A 17,190-nucleotide genomic window follows, 5' to 3' on the forward strand; every position below is an offset into this window, starting at 1 on the left:
TGCACAGCACTGCACAGCACAGCACAGCACAGCCCTGCACAGCACAGCACAGCACAGTACTGCACAGCACAGCACTGCACAGCACAGCACTGCACTGCACAGCACAGCACTGTAAAGCACAGCACAGCATAGCACTGCACTGCACAGCACAGCACAGCACAGCACAGCACAGCACACCACTGCACTGCACTGCACAGCACAGCACAGCACTGCACTGCACAGTACAGCACAGCACTGCAGAAACCACACCTGACAACCTACTTGATTGACTTTTGGGAAGGACAGCCAAGTGAGACCTCAAGTCCTGTGCATGTCCTGCAGGCCACTAAAACGGCGCATCTGCAGGAGATGACTTTTGCTAAGGCAATGTGTTCAGTCCAGTAGGTTAGTCTGGTCATGGCTTTGAAAATATCTTTTCATTTTTCTTTTTTAACATGAGCATGCTACCCTGACATACTCCAGGAGCTGACTTTCCCTGAGCATCTGGGTATATGTGGGTGGTTTTTCCCTGTCATGGCTTGAGCCATTAGCTTAGATGTGCTCACTGAAGCAGAAGCCCGAGGCCACACCCACTATTCTTGACCAGAACTCTGGTTAAGACACATTCTGGCATGGAAAGTCACCGTATCCACGGAGTTGGCCAGTTTACCCTGTGTGGGGCATGTGTGGAAGTGGAGGCGCTTCCAGCTGTCTTATCTTCCACATCCTCCCCTCTCTAAGTGAAAATCCTCTTCCCTACTCCCTTCCTGCCTTCTTCCCCTTGCTCCTTTACTTGTCTTCCCTTTACTCTAAATTTTCTTCATTTCGTCCTTCTATTCCTAGCCTCCTCCAACCTTCTCCCTCCTCCATCCCCCCTTCCTTCTCTCCCCCTCTTCCTTGAGATAACTCAAGACCCCATGCTGGCCATCTGCCATGGCGTTTGAGCACTGCTGGCTGCAGACTGTCTAACGACTAGTCAGGCCGGTGAGAAGACTCCGTACCTCAGGTGTCGTCTATGAGCTACGACAACTCATAAACTGGGCAATGCCCCTGCTCCCTCCTGTCTGCCTCCTTCCCTTCTGAGGGCAGACGGCAGTGTTGACTCCATCCCCTTCTCCCCTTATATCAGCTCTTAGGGACTGAATATCTCACAGCTCTGTGAGCTGGTGTCTGGCACCCTGGTACTCGTGCCCTGGGTCCAGGGACGCTCTCTGATCCCTGGACATGTGTAGAAATTGTCCTTGGGGCCTATGTAAAGTGTAAGATCTGGTAAAGTGTGCTTTGCAGGGGCGTGACTGAATTACTCATTCGAGGCCCCTCTGACCTAGTGTTAATTGATGGCTTTTCTCTCAAGTGAGGCCTTGGCCATGTCTACCTCCAGTGCTGTCTGTATGGATGAGTAGACTGCGCGCTACCTCACATATAGAGGGAGGCTCTATTAAGAAATAAAAATTTCCATTCACAGCTGGGAGATGCACACTATGTTTAGCAAAATCTAGCAAAAGTTTCCTGAACTGGGAAGAAATGAGATCGGGGGGAAGGCAGGATTTAGGGGACAGACCTCAGAGGAATTGAAAGCTGGCAGGAGGCCGAGAGAGCAGCACAGGGACTGGGCATCAAAAGTCCTACATGACCTGTTGGCCAACCTTCCCTGTCACTGTAGTTTTATGTGGACCAGGTATGACAAGAACATGTCTCTCGGGCTGCAGAGATGGCTCAGTTGTTAGGTGCACTGACTGGTCTTCCAGAGGTCCTGAGTTCAAATCCCAGCAACCATATGGTGGCTCACAACTATCTGCAATGAGATCAGATGCCCTCTTCTGGTGTGTCTGAAGACAGCCATAGAGTACACACACACACACACACACACACACACACACACACACACACATATATATATGTATGTATGTATGTATGTATAAGAAATAAATATTTGAAAGAAAAAGAATATGTCTCTCCAGCTTCTTAGGTCTGGGCCTGAAGCCACACCTGCCCCCTTGGTCTTCACCCAGATTTCCGAAACTGTCTATGTGTGTATGTGTGTATGGGCTGTCATGAAAGAACAGGTATATGGTTAACTACACAGAGGAGCTGGGACCAGAGAGACCTATAGATGCTGGACCCTTCTCCTAAGACTCCCCACTTCCCCGTCCCTTGGATTTGAGATCAGTCACCATCTGCAGCCCACTGACCTGACACTGACACAGACAGCTGAATTGGGCAGCTTTGAACATGAGAAAATGGGGAGACAGGGACCTCCCCTGACTCCAGCGCAGCTCAGATGAAAGACAGGCAGCCTTCCACTCACCTTGGCATGTGTCCTCTCTAGAAAGAGCCCCTAACTTCCTGGACTGTGCCCCAGCTCTGAGGTTAGAGGAGAATCCAAGACTCCGTAGGAACCTAGAGTGGCACTTCTGCAAGCACTTCAGGCTTCTCAGTTCCAGGGGACCAAGGAGACCCTCCATTGACACAAGAGTTCCCCTTAGAGAACCCTCTGTTGTCCACTTCCGTTGTTCCTGGGAGGAGACCTTATTCAGGACATAGTGACAGGCCACTGTGTTCCCAGTTAGAAACTGCTCATTTGCATCCCTGTGGGTGAGAGTTCAGTGTCCATGTAGGCCCCAGCATGCTCCTTGGGGACTTGATCCTAAGGAAAAGGAGATTTCTTACTTCTAAAACGTTCTGTTCTCAGACAGACTTGATTCACATAACCAAGTAGACGCCTGTGACTGTTTCCCAAGCCTAAGACCTTCACGGTCCACCTTCCATAAGGTGAGGTCTGGGGCTGGGAATGTCAGCTCCTGCAGCAGGAGAACACTCCATGTTACACTAGAGAGCACAGGACACCCTGGGTCTTCTTCTGAACCCCAAAGCCTCCTGGGCTCCTCTGGCTCAGGGCCACCTGAACTTTCCGCAGGATAGATGAATAAGGCCAGAGGAGGGAAACTTCTATAAATGTCTGACATGTTAGGAAATGTCTCTCCCTCTCCCTATAGATTCATCTAAACTTAGAGTGCCTTCAAACTGCAGAACCCTGGCAAGGGTGTGGTTCAGTGAGAGAGCATCACCTAGCATTCCCAAAGACACGCACACACACAGACACACACACACACACTCACACTCACTCTCACACATACACAACACACACACACACACACTCACACTCACTCTCACACCACACATACACAACACACACACACACACACACACACACACTCACACCACACATACACAACACACACACACACTCACACTCACTCTCACACCACACATACACAACACACACACACACACACACTCACTCTCACACCACACATACACAACACACACACACACACACACACACACTCACTCTCACACCACACATACACAACACACACACACACACACTCACTCTCACACCACACATACACAACACACACACACACACACACACACACTCACTCTCACACCACACATACACAACACACACACACACACACATACTCAGGCACACCACACATACACATGCATGCACACATGAATAACATGCACAATACACACACACATACCCACATATACCACACACACACTCATACAGACACATGTACACTGAACAATACACACATGCACAACACACATGCATGTATTCAAGCACAACACATATGTGCACATACATACATGAAGACTCTTAATAAACAAACACTGCTTATTGATAACCACTTACTTGCTTCAATCAATCTTAATATCAAACCAAGACAGCATTGGGTGAGTGGGAATTTCAAGAAGTGGAGATGGACATGAGCTTCAGAGTATTACAGATTTAATAGAAGGGCAGAGCCTGAGGTGAGAATGTGAGGGGAGAAAGCCACCCAGAAATGTGGGGGCCCATGAGGAGAAGTGTATGGTAGCAGGTCCCTTCTCTCAGTTCTGTCCTATTCTGCTATCAATCCACAGTGACAACAACCAAGGTGCCATGCCTCGCTGGGCCTCAGTTTCTATGAGAAAAAAATGGAACTAGCTGAACTTTAGGGCTGTTATTTGCCTCCAAATTCCATGTCCTCCAAACCTCATCTGTAGCTTCACCTACTGCCGGATGGTGGACATGACAGACCGAGGGCATGGCAGACGCTCAAAGGATGCAGACATTGTCCACATTCGAGCAGGACCTTTCCCATGATTTCAACTTGACAAGGAGACTGCAGGTTGCAACCTTCGAAGCTATCATCGGTCCCCAAGAGTGAGCCACATCCTTTCTCTCCCTCAACAGCCAGTGTGCTCACACTCCCCCTCTTTCTCTCCTCGGGGCTGCTGCAGCGTGTCTCAGGTCAACTCTAGGTGCTTGTGTCAGGACCATATCTTGTAGTGCTCTCCATTGAGGCCATCCATGTCTGTAGACTGGGCTAGCCCTCTCCCACTTGAGGAACAGGCTCACTGCTTTGGAATCTTGTTCTCTGTACTTAGACACTTCTGCCTTCCTCACTTGTCTTCACAAGAACAAGCTTGCCTTACAATTTCCGGACAGTGCGCCTGCTGTGTTGCATAGAGAGTGTTGGAAAGATAGGAGGGTACAGCATTAGAGACTACAGAGACAAATCTAGGGTTGACAGACCCCCCATCTTTCCTACTGAGGGTCCTGTGGCAGTCTGTGTTTCTCCTAGTCGTGCCGCTGTGTGTCACCCTCTCATTTCTTTCCCGTTTTGAGTGATGCAGCGTGATCCATCTAATGACAAGTGGAACAGATTCCGGTGATGAGGTCACCTTGGGCCTGCATTATGTCTGACTGCTGTTTTCCATAGAAATTATTTGTGAAGCGTGTCACGTGCTCAGAATCATGTCTGTCTTCCCAGTGCACGCATTGATGGGCAAATAAGTTCTGACTTGCCAGACAGGAATGGTGTGGCCTGACCTCTCTAGTTAGGCAACAAATTGGCCTGTGAAGAAGTAGCGTCTGCTTTCATGGCAGAGGGAGACAGGATGGGACAACTGCACTGCCTTTATGCAGAGCTCAGAGGCTTTTAAATACAAATGTAGGTACACGTACCTTAAAGCACTTGCTTTCCTAAGCACGGGACTAAGAAAGGGCTTGCAACAATGTTGCCAGAGTCCTGGAAAGGACTGCTACGGGAGGCAGTGGCTGACAAAGTGATTAGTGCAAAGGGAAACTGAAAATAGCAATAATAGCAATGTCCTTCTTGCTCCACCTCATGTCCTCAGAGATGGGTTCCAGGGTCCCTGGGGGACTAAAATGTACTTAAGGCTGTGAGCACATTATCATGTATGAACCACGTACATTCCCCCATACTGAGCATCAACTCCAGGAGCTGAGGCTAGTAAACTAAGAGTGCTATTGGATCAGTAGCTATATTTCATAGTTTAAGGAATGGTGACAAGGGTGTCTGCAGTTGTTGCTTTATTCTAATACTTTTCCTTTTATGTGTGTATATGGGCTTTTGCATGTGTTTGAAAGCACATGCATGAATACACATGATACCTAAGGTTGAGTGAGGAATAATTGCAAAGGCTCTTTAACCTTATTTACCGAGGGAGTGTCTCTTGAACCCAGAGCTTACAGATATGGTTAGTCTTACGAGCCAACTACTTCTGAGGGTCCCTTGTCTCTGCATTCTGAGGCTGGATCACAGGTAGCCCACCACAGCACCTTGAATTTAGAGTTTGGATAATCTGAACTCTGGTCCTCATTTGCATGGCAAGCACTTCAACCACTGAGCCCTCAATCATTGTTTTCTGATATTTTCAACACAACTTGGTTGGAATCCATGGGCGAGGAAACCATTGTTAAGAGGGGCTTGGGTGCTCTCTGCACCCAAATCCCGTGGGAGGGAGAGCTAAACCTTCAGAGAGCCAGACACACCTGGGAAACCAGAAGAGACTGCACTCTGCACACATTACTGATTCCAGAGGAAAACACCAAACACCATCTGGAACCCTGGTGCACAGAAGCTCCCAGAAAGGGCAGCACAGATCTTCCTGGTTGCTGCGGCCGCAGACAGCTCATAAGCAACACCCCACGAGCAAACTTGAGCCTCGGGACCACAGGTAAGACCAACTTTTCTGCTGCAAGTGACCTGCCTGGTGAACTCAAGACACAGGCCCACAGGAACAGCTGAAGACCTGTAGATAGGAAAAACTACACGCCCGAAAGCAGAACACTCTGTCCCCATAACTGGCTGAAAGGAAACAGGAAAACCGGTCTACAGCACTCCTGACACACAGGCTTATAGGACAGTCTAGCCACTGTCAGAAATAGCAGAACAAAGTAAAACTGGAGATAATCTGATGGCGAGAGGCAAGCGCAGGAACCCAAGCAACAGAAACAAAGACTACATGGCATCATCAGAGCCCAATTCTCCCACCAAAGCAAACACAGAATATCCAAACACACCAGAAAAGCAAGATCTAGTTTCAAAATCATATTTGATCATGATGCTGGAGGATTTCAAGAAAGACGTGAAGACTCCCTTAGAGAACAAGTAGAAGCCTACAGAGAGGAATCACAAAAATCCCTAAAAGAATTCCAGGAAAACATAAATAAACAAGTAGAAGCCCATAGAGAGGAGTCACAAAAATCCCTGAAAGAATTCCAGGAAAACACAATCAAACAGTTGAAGGAATTAAAAATGGAAATAGAAGCAATCAAGAAAGAACACATGGAAACAACCCTGGATATAGAAAACCAAAAGAAGAGACAAGGAGCTGTAGATACAAGCTTCACCAACAGAATACAAGAGATGGAAGAGAGACTCTCAGGAGCAGAAGATTCCATAGAAATCATCGACTCAACTGTCAAAGATAATGTAAAACAGAAAAAGCTACTGGTCCAAAACATACAGGAAATCCAGGACTCAATGAGAAGATCAAACCTAAGGATAATAGGTATAGAAGAGAGTGAAGACTCCCAGCTCAAAGGACCAGTAAATATCTTCAACAAAATCATAGAAGAAAACTTCCCTAACCTAAAGAAAGAGATACCCATAAGCATACAAGAAGCCTACAGAACTCCAAATAGATTGGACCAGAAAAGAAACTCCTCCTGTCACATAATAGTCAAAACACCAAACGCACAAAATAAAGAAAGAATATTTAAAGCAGTAGGGGAAAAAGGTCAAGTAACATATAAAGGCAGACCTATCAGAATCACACCAGACATTTCGCCAGAAACTATGAAAGCAAGAAGATCCTGGACAGATGTCATACAGACCCTAAGAGAACACAAATGCCAGCCCAGGTTACTGTATCCTGCAAAAGTTTCAATTAACATAGATGGAGAAACCAAGATATTCCAAAACAAAACCAAATTTACACATATCTTTCTCCAAATCCAGCACTACAAAGGATAATAAATGGTAAAGCCCAACGTAAGGAGGCAAGCTATACCCTAGAAGAAGCTAGAAACTAATTGTCTTGGCAAGAAAACAAAGAGAAGAAAAGCACACAAACATAACCTCACATCCAAATATGAATATAACAGGAAGCAATAATCACTATTCCTTAATATCTCTCAACATCAATGGTCTCAACTCCCCAATAAAAAGACATAGATTAACAAACTGGATACACATTGAGGACCCTGCATTCTGCTGCCTACAGGAAACACACCTCAGAGACAAAGACAGACACTACCTCAGAGTGAAAGGCTGCAAAACAACTTTCCAAGCAAATGGTCGGAAGAAGCAAGCTGGAGTAGCCATTCTAATATCAAATAAAATCAATTTTCAACTAAAAGCCATCAAAAAAGGTAAGGAAGGACACTTCATATTCATCAAAGGAAAAATCAACCAAGATGAACTCTCAATCCTAAATATCTATGCCCCAAATACAAGGGCACCTACATACGTAAAAGAAACCTTACTAAAGCTCAAAACACACATTGCACCTCACACAATAATAGTAGGAGATTTCAACACCCCACTCTCATCAATGGACAGATCATGGAAACAGAAATTAAACAGAGACGTAGACAGACTAAGAGAAGTCATGAGCCAAATGGACTTAACAGATATTTATAGAACATTCTATCCTAAAACAAAAGGATATATCTTCTTCTCAGCTCCTCATGGTACTTTTTCCAAAATTGACCATATAATTGGTGAAAAAACGGGCCCCAACAGGTACAGAAAGATAGAAATAATCCCATGCCTGCTATCAGACCACCACGGCCTAAAGCTGGTCTTCCATAACAATAAAGGAAGAATGCCCACATATACATGGAAATTGAACAATGCTCTACTCAATGATAACCTGGTCAAGGAAGAAATAAAGAAAGAAATTAAAGACTTTTTAGAATTTAATGAAAATGAAGTTGTGTCCCAAACTTATGGGACACAATGAAAGCTGTGCTAAGAGGAAAACTCATAGCGCTGAGTGCCTGCAGAAAGAAACAGGAAAGAGCATATGTCAGCAGCTTGACAGCACACCTAAAAGCTCTAGAACAAAAAGAAGCAAATACACCCAGGAGGAGTAGAAGGCAGGAAATAATCAAACTCAGAGCTGAAATCAACCAAGTAGAAACAAAAAGGACCATAGAAAGAATCAACACAACCAAAAGTTGGTTCTTTGAGAAAATCAACAAGATAGATAAACCCTTAGCCAGACTAAGGAGAGGACACAGAGAGTGTGTCCAAATTAACAAAATCAGAAATGAAAAGGGAGACAACTACAGATTCAGAGGAAATTCAAAAAATCATCAGATCTTACTATAAAAGCCTATATTCAACAAAACTTGAAAATCTGCAGGAAATGGACAATTTCCTAGACAGATACCAGGTACCGAAGTTAAATCAGGAACAGATAAACCAGTTAAACAACCCCATAACTCCTAACGAAATAGAAGCAGTCATTAAAGGTCTCCCAACCAAAGAGAGCCCAGGTCCAGACGGGTTTAGTGCAGAATTCTATCAGACCTTCATAGAAGACCTCATACCAATACTATCCAAACTATTCCACAAAATTGAAACAGATGGAGCGCTACCGAATTCCTTCTATGAAGCCACAATTACTCTTATACCTAAACTACACAAAGACCCAACAAAGAAAGAGAACTTCAGACCAATTTCCCTTATGAATATCGACACAAAAATACTCAATAAAACTCTGGCAAACCGAATTCAAGAGCACATCAAAACAATCATCCACCATGATCAAGTAGGCTTCATCCCAGGCATGCAGGGATGGTTTAATATACAGAAAACCATCAACGTGATCCATTATATAAACAAACTGAAAGAACAGAACCACATGATCATTTCATTAGATGCTGAGAAAGCATTTGACAAAATTCAACACCCCTTCATGATAAAAGTCCTGGAAAGAATAGGAATTCAGGGCCCATAACTAAACATAGTAAAAGCCATATACAGCAAACCAGTTGCTAACATTAAACTAAATGGAGAGAAACTTGAAGCAATCCCACTAAAATCAGGGACTAGACAAGGCTGCCCACTCTCTCCCTACTTATTCAATATAGTTCTTGAAGTTCTGGCCAGAGCAATCAGACAACAAAAGGAGGTCAAGGGGATACAGATCGGAAAAGAAGAAGTCAAAATATCACTATTTGCAGATGATATGATAGTATATTTAAGTGATCCCAAAAGTTCCACCAGAGAACTACTACACCTAATAAACACCTTAAGCAAAGTGCCTGGGTATAAATTTAACTCAAATAAATCAGTAGCCTTCCTCTACACAAAAGAGAAACAAGCCGAGAAACAAATTAGGGAAACAACACCCTTCATAATAGACCCAAATAATATAAAGTACCTCGGTGTGACTTTACCCAAGCAAGTAAAAGATCTGTACAATAAGAACTTCAAGACTCTGAAGAAAGAAATTGAAGAAGACCTCAGAAGATGGAAAGATCTCCCATGCTCATGGATTGGCAGGATTAATATAGTAAAAATGGCCATTTTACCAAAAGCGATCTACAGATTCAATGCAATCCCCATCAAAATACCAATCCAATTCTTCAAAGAGTTAGACAGAACAATTTGCAAATTCATCTGGAATAACAAAAAACCCAGGATAGCTAAAACTATCCTCAACAATAAAAGGACTTCAGGGGGAATCACTATCCCTGAACTCAAGCAGTATTACAGAGCAATAGTGATAAAAACTGTGTGGTATTGGTACAGAGACAGACAGATAGATCAGTGGAACAGAATTGAAGACCCAGAAATGAGCCCACACACCTATGGTCACTTGATTTTTGACAAAGGAGCCAAAACCATCAAATGGAAAAAAGATAGCATTTTCAGCAAATGGTGCTGGTTCAACTGGAGGTCAACATGTAGAAGAATGCAGATCGATCCATGCTTATCACCCTGTACAAAGCTTAAGTCCAAGTGGATCAAGGACCTCCACATCAAACCAGACACGCTCAAACTAATAGAAGAAAAACTAGGGAAGCATCTGGAACACATGGGCACTGGAAAAAATTTCCTAAACAAAACACCAATGGCTTACGCTCTAAGATCAAGAATCGACAAATGGGATCTCATAAAACTGCAAAGCTTCTGTAAGGCAAAGGACACTGTGGTTAGGACAAAACGGCAACCAACAGATTGGGAAAAGATCTTTACCAATCCTACAACAGATAGAGGCCTTATATCCAAAATATACAAAGAACTCAAGAAGTTAGACCGCAGGGAAACAAATAACCCTATTAAAAAATGGGGTTCAGAGCTAAACCAAGAATTCACAGCTGAGGAATGCCGAATGGCTGAGAAACACCTAGAGAAATGTTCAACATCTTTAGTCATAAGGGAAATGCAAATCAAAACAACCCTGAGATTTCACCTCACACCAGTGAGAATGGCTAAGATCAAAAACTCAGGTGACAGCAGATGCTGGCGAGGATGTGGAGAAAGAGGAACACTCCTCCATTGTTGGTGGGATTGCAAACTGGTACAACCATTCTGGAAATCAGTCTGGAGGATCCTCAGAAAATTGGACATTGAACTGCCTGAGGATCCAGCTATACCTCTCTTGGGCATATACCCAAAAGATGCCCCAACATATAAAAAAGACACGTGCTCCACTATGTTCATTGCAGCCTTATTTATAATAGCCAGAAGCTGGAAAGAACCCAGATTCCCTTCAACAGAGGAATGGATACAGAAAATGTGGTACATCTACACAATGGAATATTACTCAGCTATCAAAAACAACGACTTTATGAAATTCGTAGGCAAATGGTTGGAACTGGAAAACATCATCCTGAGTGAGCTAACCCAATCACAGAAAGACATACATGGTATGCACTCATTGATAAGTGGTTATTAGCCCAAATGCTTGAATTACCCTAGATGCCTAGAACAAATGAAACTCAAGACGGATGATCAAAATATGAATGCTTCACTCCTTCTTTAAAAGGGGAACCAGAATACCCTTGGCAGGGAAGAGAGAGGCAACGATTAAAACAGAGACTGAAGGAACACCCATTCAGAGCCTGCCCCACATGTGGCCCATACATATACAGCCATCCAATTAGACAAGATGGATGAAGCAAAGAAGTGCAGACCGACAGGAGCCAGATGTAGATCGCTCCTGAGAGACACAGCCAGAATACAGCAAATACAGAGGCGATTGCCAGCAGCAAACCACTGAACTGAGAATAGGACCCCCGTTGAAGGAATCAGAGAAAGAACTGGAAGAGCTTGAAGGGGCTCGAGACCCCATATGTACAACAATGCCAAGCAACCAGAGCTTCCAGGGACTAAGCCACTACCTAAAGACTATACATGGACTGACCCTGGACTCTGACCTCATAGGTAGCAATGAATATCCTAGTAAGAGCACCAGTGGAAGGGGAAGCCCTGGGTCCTGCTAAGACTGAACCCCCAGTGAACTAGACTGGTGGGGGGAGGGCGGCAATGGGGGGAGGGTTGGGAGGGGAACACCCATAAGGAAGGGGAGGGGGGAGGGGGAGGTTTGCCCGGATACCGGGAAAGGGAATAACACTCGAAATGTATATAAGAAATACTCAAGTTAATAAAAAAAAATGTAAAAAAAAATGGGGTTCAGAGCTAAACAAAGAATTCACAGCTGAGGAATGCCGAATGGCTGAGAAACACCTAAAGAAATGTTCAACATCTTTAGTCATAAGGGAAATGCAAATCAAAACAACCCTGAGATTTCACCTCACACCAGTGAGAATGGCTAAGATAAAAAACTCAGGTGACAGCAGATGCTGGCGAGGATGTGAAGAAAGAGGAACACTCCTCCATTGTTGGTGGGATTGCAGACTGGTACAACCATTCTGGAAATCAGTCTGGAGGATCCTCAGAAAATTGGACATTGAACTGCCTGAGGATCCAGCTATACCTCTCTTGGGCATATACCCAAAAGATGCCCCAACATATAAAAAAGACACGTGCTCCACTATGTTCATAGCAGCCTTATTTATAATAGCCAGAAGCTGGAAAGAACCCAGATGTCCTTCAACAGAGGAATGGATACAGAAAATGTGGTACATCTACACAATGGAATATTACTCAGCTATCAAAAACAACGACTTTATGAAATTCGTAGGCAAATGGTTAGAACTGGAAAATATCATCCTGAGTGAGGTAACCCAATCACAGAAAAACACACATGGTATGCACTCATTGATAAGTGGTTATTAGCCCAAATGCTTGAATTACCCTAGATGCCTAGAACAAATGAAACTCAAGACGGATGATCAAAATGTGAATGCTTCACTCCTTCTTTAAAAGGGGAACAAGAATACCCTTTGCAGGGAAGAGAGAGGCAAAGATTAAAACAGACACAGAAGGAACACCCATTCAGAGCCTGCCCCACATGTGTGGCCCATACATATACAGCCATCCAATTAGACAAGATGGATGAAGCAAAGAAGTGCAGGCTGACAGGAGCTGGATGTAGATCGCTCCTGAGAGACACAGCCAGAATACAACAAATACAGAGGCGAATGCCAGCAGCAAACCACTGAACTGAGAACGGGACCCCCATTGAAGGAATCAGCGAAAGAACTTGAAGAGCTTGAAGTAGCTCGAGACCCCTTATGAACAACAATGCCAAGCAACCAGAGCTTCCAGGGACTAAGCCACTACCTAAAGACTATACATGGACTGACCCTGGACTCTGACCTCATAGGTAGCAATGAATATTCTAGTAAGATCACCAGTGGAAGGGGAACCCTTGGTCCTGCTAAGACTGAACCCCCAGTGAATGTGATTGTTGGGGGGAGGGTGGCAATGGGGGGAGGATGGGGAGGGGAACACCCATAAAGAACGGGATGGGTAGGGACTAGGGGGATGTTTGCCCGGAAACCGGGAAAGGGAATAGCACTCGAAATGTAAATAAGAAATACTCAAGTTATTAAAAAAAAAAAAAGAGGGGCTTGGGTGAGTGGTGGTTGGCTAGTAGCACTGCAGTTTGTTCCTTGACAAGAAAACTCCACTCAGGCAGGAAAGCCAGGTTAGAGTTGGAGATCAAGGGGCCATAGACAGAGATCTGAGGCAGGAGTGTCAAATGGCAGCTGCCACTGGTTTGAAAGTAAAAGTAGAGATTCCCAGATACCCCGGACACAAAATAATCATTCTAGATTCTGAGACAGAATGATAAAGGCAGAATGATAAAGGCAGAATGATAAAGCAGCCGTGAGCAGAAGTGGGGGCCTTGAGTGTTCCAAACAACAAACAATGGTTAGAATGAGGTGGGGACATGAATGCAGCTGTCACCCAACCCAGCCTGAAAGACTTAGAGTCCTAGACACAAAGTTACAGGTTGACAGGGAACAGATGACCACCACTAAAGAGGAAAAGAAAAAAATAACAAATTATCAGAACAGAAACAGCTCTCACCAAGAGGGTGGGGGAAGTCCTAGAGGTGTGAGTTCATCAGAGGCTCCTGGATTCCCTTCAGCCTCAGACACCATCTCTTCTGTCATTGGTCCTACAGGCACTCTCCCTTGGATAGCACCTCTCCTACCCCCTTCACCCCCATCCCACCTGCTAGCCATTATGTAACAATTACAATCTCCTGGGGTTAGGCAATGGGGAAGCAAGAACAGTCTAACTTAAAGTGGACAGTCCCAGTTTCCTAGAATAGCCCTACTTCCCGTTCAGTTTCGTTTGTAAAATTGCCAAACAATATCCCATTGGTACTAAGCAAGTATTCTGGCTGACTATTCCTGATCCTGTGACTTGACCACTCCACCTAGGGGACATGAGCATGTAGAAAACATCGAGTTATAGTCATGAGAGCCTATTTTCCAGAGCAGGAGTGCCATAGTTGCAAACCTACAATTCACCTTCACCTCTGCAAGGAGGAAGGAGAGCCACTGGGTCCATGAACATCTCAGATCAATCTGAATGAAGACCTCTTAGGGCTTGAATGCAGGCGCTCTCCTGAGTAGTAGAGGATATATGTTCCCTGCACCCCTTACCTCTAGCCCTGAGTTTTCCTTCCCTAAACATTCCAGCTTTTTTTTTCTTCTCTTGAAATAATGGCTGAGTTTATGTTCTACCCAAGATAGGGTGACTTTCTCTAATAAATGTCTTTCCTTTAAGGTGGACTGTTTTAGTTTTCCTGAAATCCCTAGGCTTGTACTGATTCCCCCAGTAGGTTCTTACTACAAAGAAAGGCTGCAACTGCAGGTCCACTATTTCTTTGGGCCAAGTTTCGGATACCCACCAGAGAAACTGTGTTTGCTGGAAGGCTGTTACCTGAGTACCATTAGGGTGAAAGTGGTTGACCCATTACTTGGAAATATTTCATTGTCAGGTAATGTGGTAGGTGTTACTCTCAGGTAAGAAAAGGTCTGGTTATACCACAAGAGCTCCCAGAATCATTCAGACCTCAAAATGAGATCACTCCTATAATCCTTTTGTGTCCACTGAATCTTGCTCAATCCAGTCTGCTAGGTGAGATTGGTTTGGGGAGCTGGTTGGCCCACCATGGATTTATCTATGAGGGCAGCCCATAGGTATTCTACAACTGCAGGGCAGAGTCCTTGGAACAGTGTTCCATGTTTCAATAGACCATATATAACTGATCAAGTTCATGAACTCTATAAGCAGACATTCTTGACTTCCAGTGGACCTTAGAAGCAATTAACCAATTCCGGCCAAAGACACTTAAATCTCACTGGTATCGACCCCTGCAGGGATCTTGATTTCTAACCCAGGCATATGCTTGGGAAGGATTGAAAGGAGTGTCTTCTCTGGGTTCAGAAAAATGAATATACCTGAGAAAGACTCCCCTTGGTTTATGATCATGGCGGTCCACCTATCTTGATTATCTTGATAGGCATGGGGTAGACAGAAAGACAGGATAAGGACCCATGTGATTGGGGCTCAAAGAAGGGGTCTCCTTGAGGAGTTGGGTCAGGAACAAATCTGTAGGACAGAATGAGGAACTCCCCAATTTTCTCTCCCCTTAGGAACTCCCTGCATGAGTTCTGAAAGAATTTGTTAGAATCTGGCTAGATGGGTAATATGAGATACTACATGTAGACTGAATGTTCACTCAACAGGGCTTTCCAAAAGAGAGGCCTACATACAAAGCCTCTAAAGGAGTCAGTCCAGGTGGTCCAGAGGTCCTTAGTTACCAAAACTAATGTAGTAACTTCTTCCAGAGGTCCTTAGTCACACCAAAACTAAGGCAGTGACTTTTTCAGAGGTACTTCTTAGTCACCAAAACTAACACAATGAGTTCTTCCAGGCAGTTCACACATCCTCCATCAATTTAGTGAGATGTCTTTTAAGCAGGACATTTATTCTTTCCATTTTTCCAGAAGACTAGGGATCCCAGACATAGTGGGGGTTAGATTGTATCTTTGGAGCTTCAGGGACTCAAGTGCTTTTGCTTTGAAAGCTGGCTCGTCCACAATCCATATGCTTCTCAGTGTTTTAAATCTAATAGTAATTTAGGAGGGTATTATGTTACACCCTGCCCTTGTTTTGTTTGTCAAAGGAGGGCTCCAACCCATCCAGTGAGTGTTCACCCGTCACTGAATAGCAAACAGGTTTTAGGCTCCCTGGGTAAGTGGGTAAGATCTTGTCAGTCTTCCCCTAATATTATTCCTGTCTCTGCATGTCATGGTATACTTGGTAGGCAGGTGATTGCTATGGTGGTAAATCTTTTTGACAGCCTCTGCATCACTGAACTATCTGGGTGATGATCCCCTATAGTCCTCTGTCTGAGTTGTAGCCTCCAATAATCCTTTGTTTACAAACATACCTTAAGTTGGAGTTTTCCCCTTCCAGCTGGTACATTTGGTGGAAGGAGTAAATGTTATTCAGTGTAAGGACTAAGGCAACCATCAGTGGTAGTCCATCATCCATGATGACTCAGGCTACCACCCTATCCTTGGGCTTCCTCCATTTTGAGGATCTTTCGGAGATGAGATAGGGAGCCTCCAATAGAAGAGGAAGCATTTCTTCTATCCAAGGTATCAAGGTCTTGGCAATCATATCTTCTAAATGTTTACCCCAAAGTCCTTTCCCTCCTGGTTCTCTCAGCAATGTGTGACTGTGTTTTCCCGGGGAAGCTGAACTTCATCTGATGAGTCCAAGATCTCATTCACAGTGGTCAGTAGTTCCTTCTCCTTCCAGATGTCAGCATGAGCAAGTTGGGAACAAGCAAAGAAATGTATTCTAAGTGCTGCCATTTTCACTAAGTGCTAACATTTCACATACTCCGTTCAGTCATAGGAAGAAACTAAATTCAAGGTCCCAGGCTCTAGGGGAGCTTGGACTTTCTTGTAGCTGAACAGCTTCTGTTGTAAACAGTTGTCTGAGTTCAGACATCTTAGGGACAACTTGTAAGGAGACAGTTGTCAGAGTCTGGCCAGTTCAAGGACAGCTTCTCCATCTTGCTGGAATAGTTAAATAAGTTCATGTTCCCAGGCCTAGAAAGGAACACCTATTCCACTTCTCTAAATGTTTTCTGGTAAAGAATATAGAAATTACTGACTTCTAAACCAAGGTGCATAAGTTATAAAAGTATATAACCAATTGCCTGTTATGACCTAATTAACTACATGCAACTGGCCTGCTCCTTTGTCCCCTAATCACTCTGAGCTGTGGACCTAATAATGTCTAGGAGGATGAGTTAAGGGCTTTGGAACCAGGTATCCTGGAAGAGGTGCAGTCTTCAACAGATATTCCCTTGTATAACCCACAATATCAAAATATAGTTGGGTAACACTGCTTTCCCCCTCGCTTTGTGTTCCCATCTTTTAAAAAT

At 44.4% G+C, this 17,190-nt stretch overlaps 1 protein-coding gene across 8 annotated transcripts in view; it reads left to right on the plus strand.

The window, feature by feature from the left end:
* The window catches only part of Ptprn2 (protein tyrosine phosphatase, receptor type N2), a 744,317-nt gene that overhangs the window by 403,241 nt on the left and 323,886 nt on the right, over positions 1–17,190 (plus strand).

The sequence above is a fragment of the Rattus norvegicus genome, chromosome 6, assembly GCF_021556685.1.
Source record: "Rattus norvegicus strain SHRSP/BbbUtx chromosome 6, alternate assembly SHRSP_T2T, whole genome shotgun sequence".
Lineage (NCBI taxonomy): Eukaryota > Metazoa > Chordata > Mammalia > Rodentia > Muridae > Rattus > Rattus norvegicus.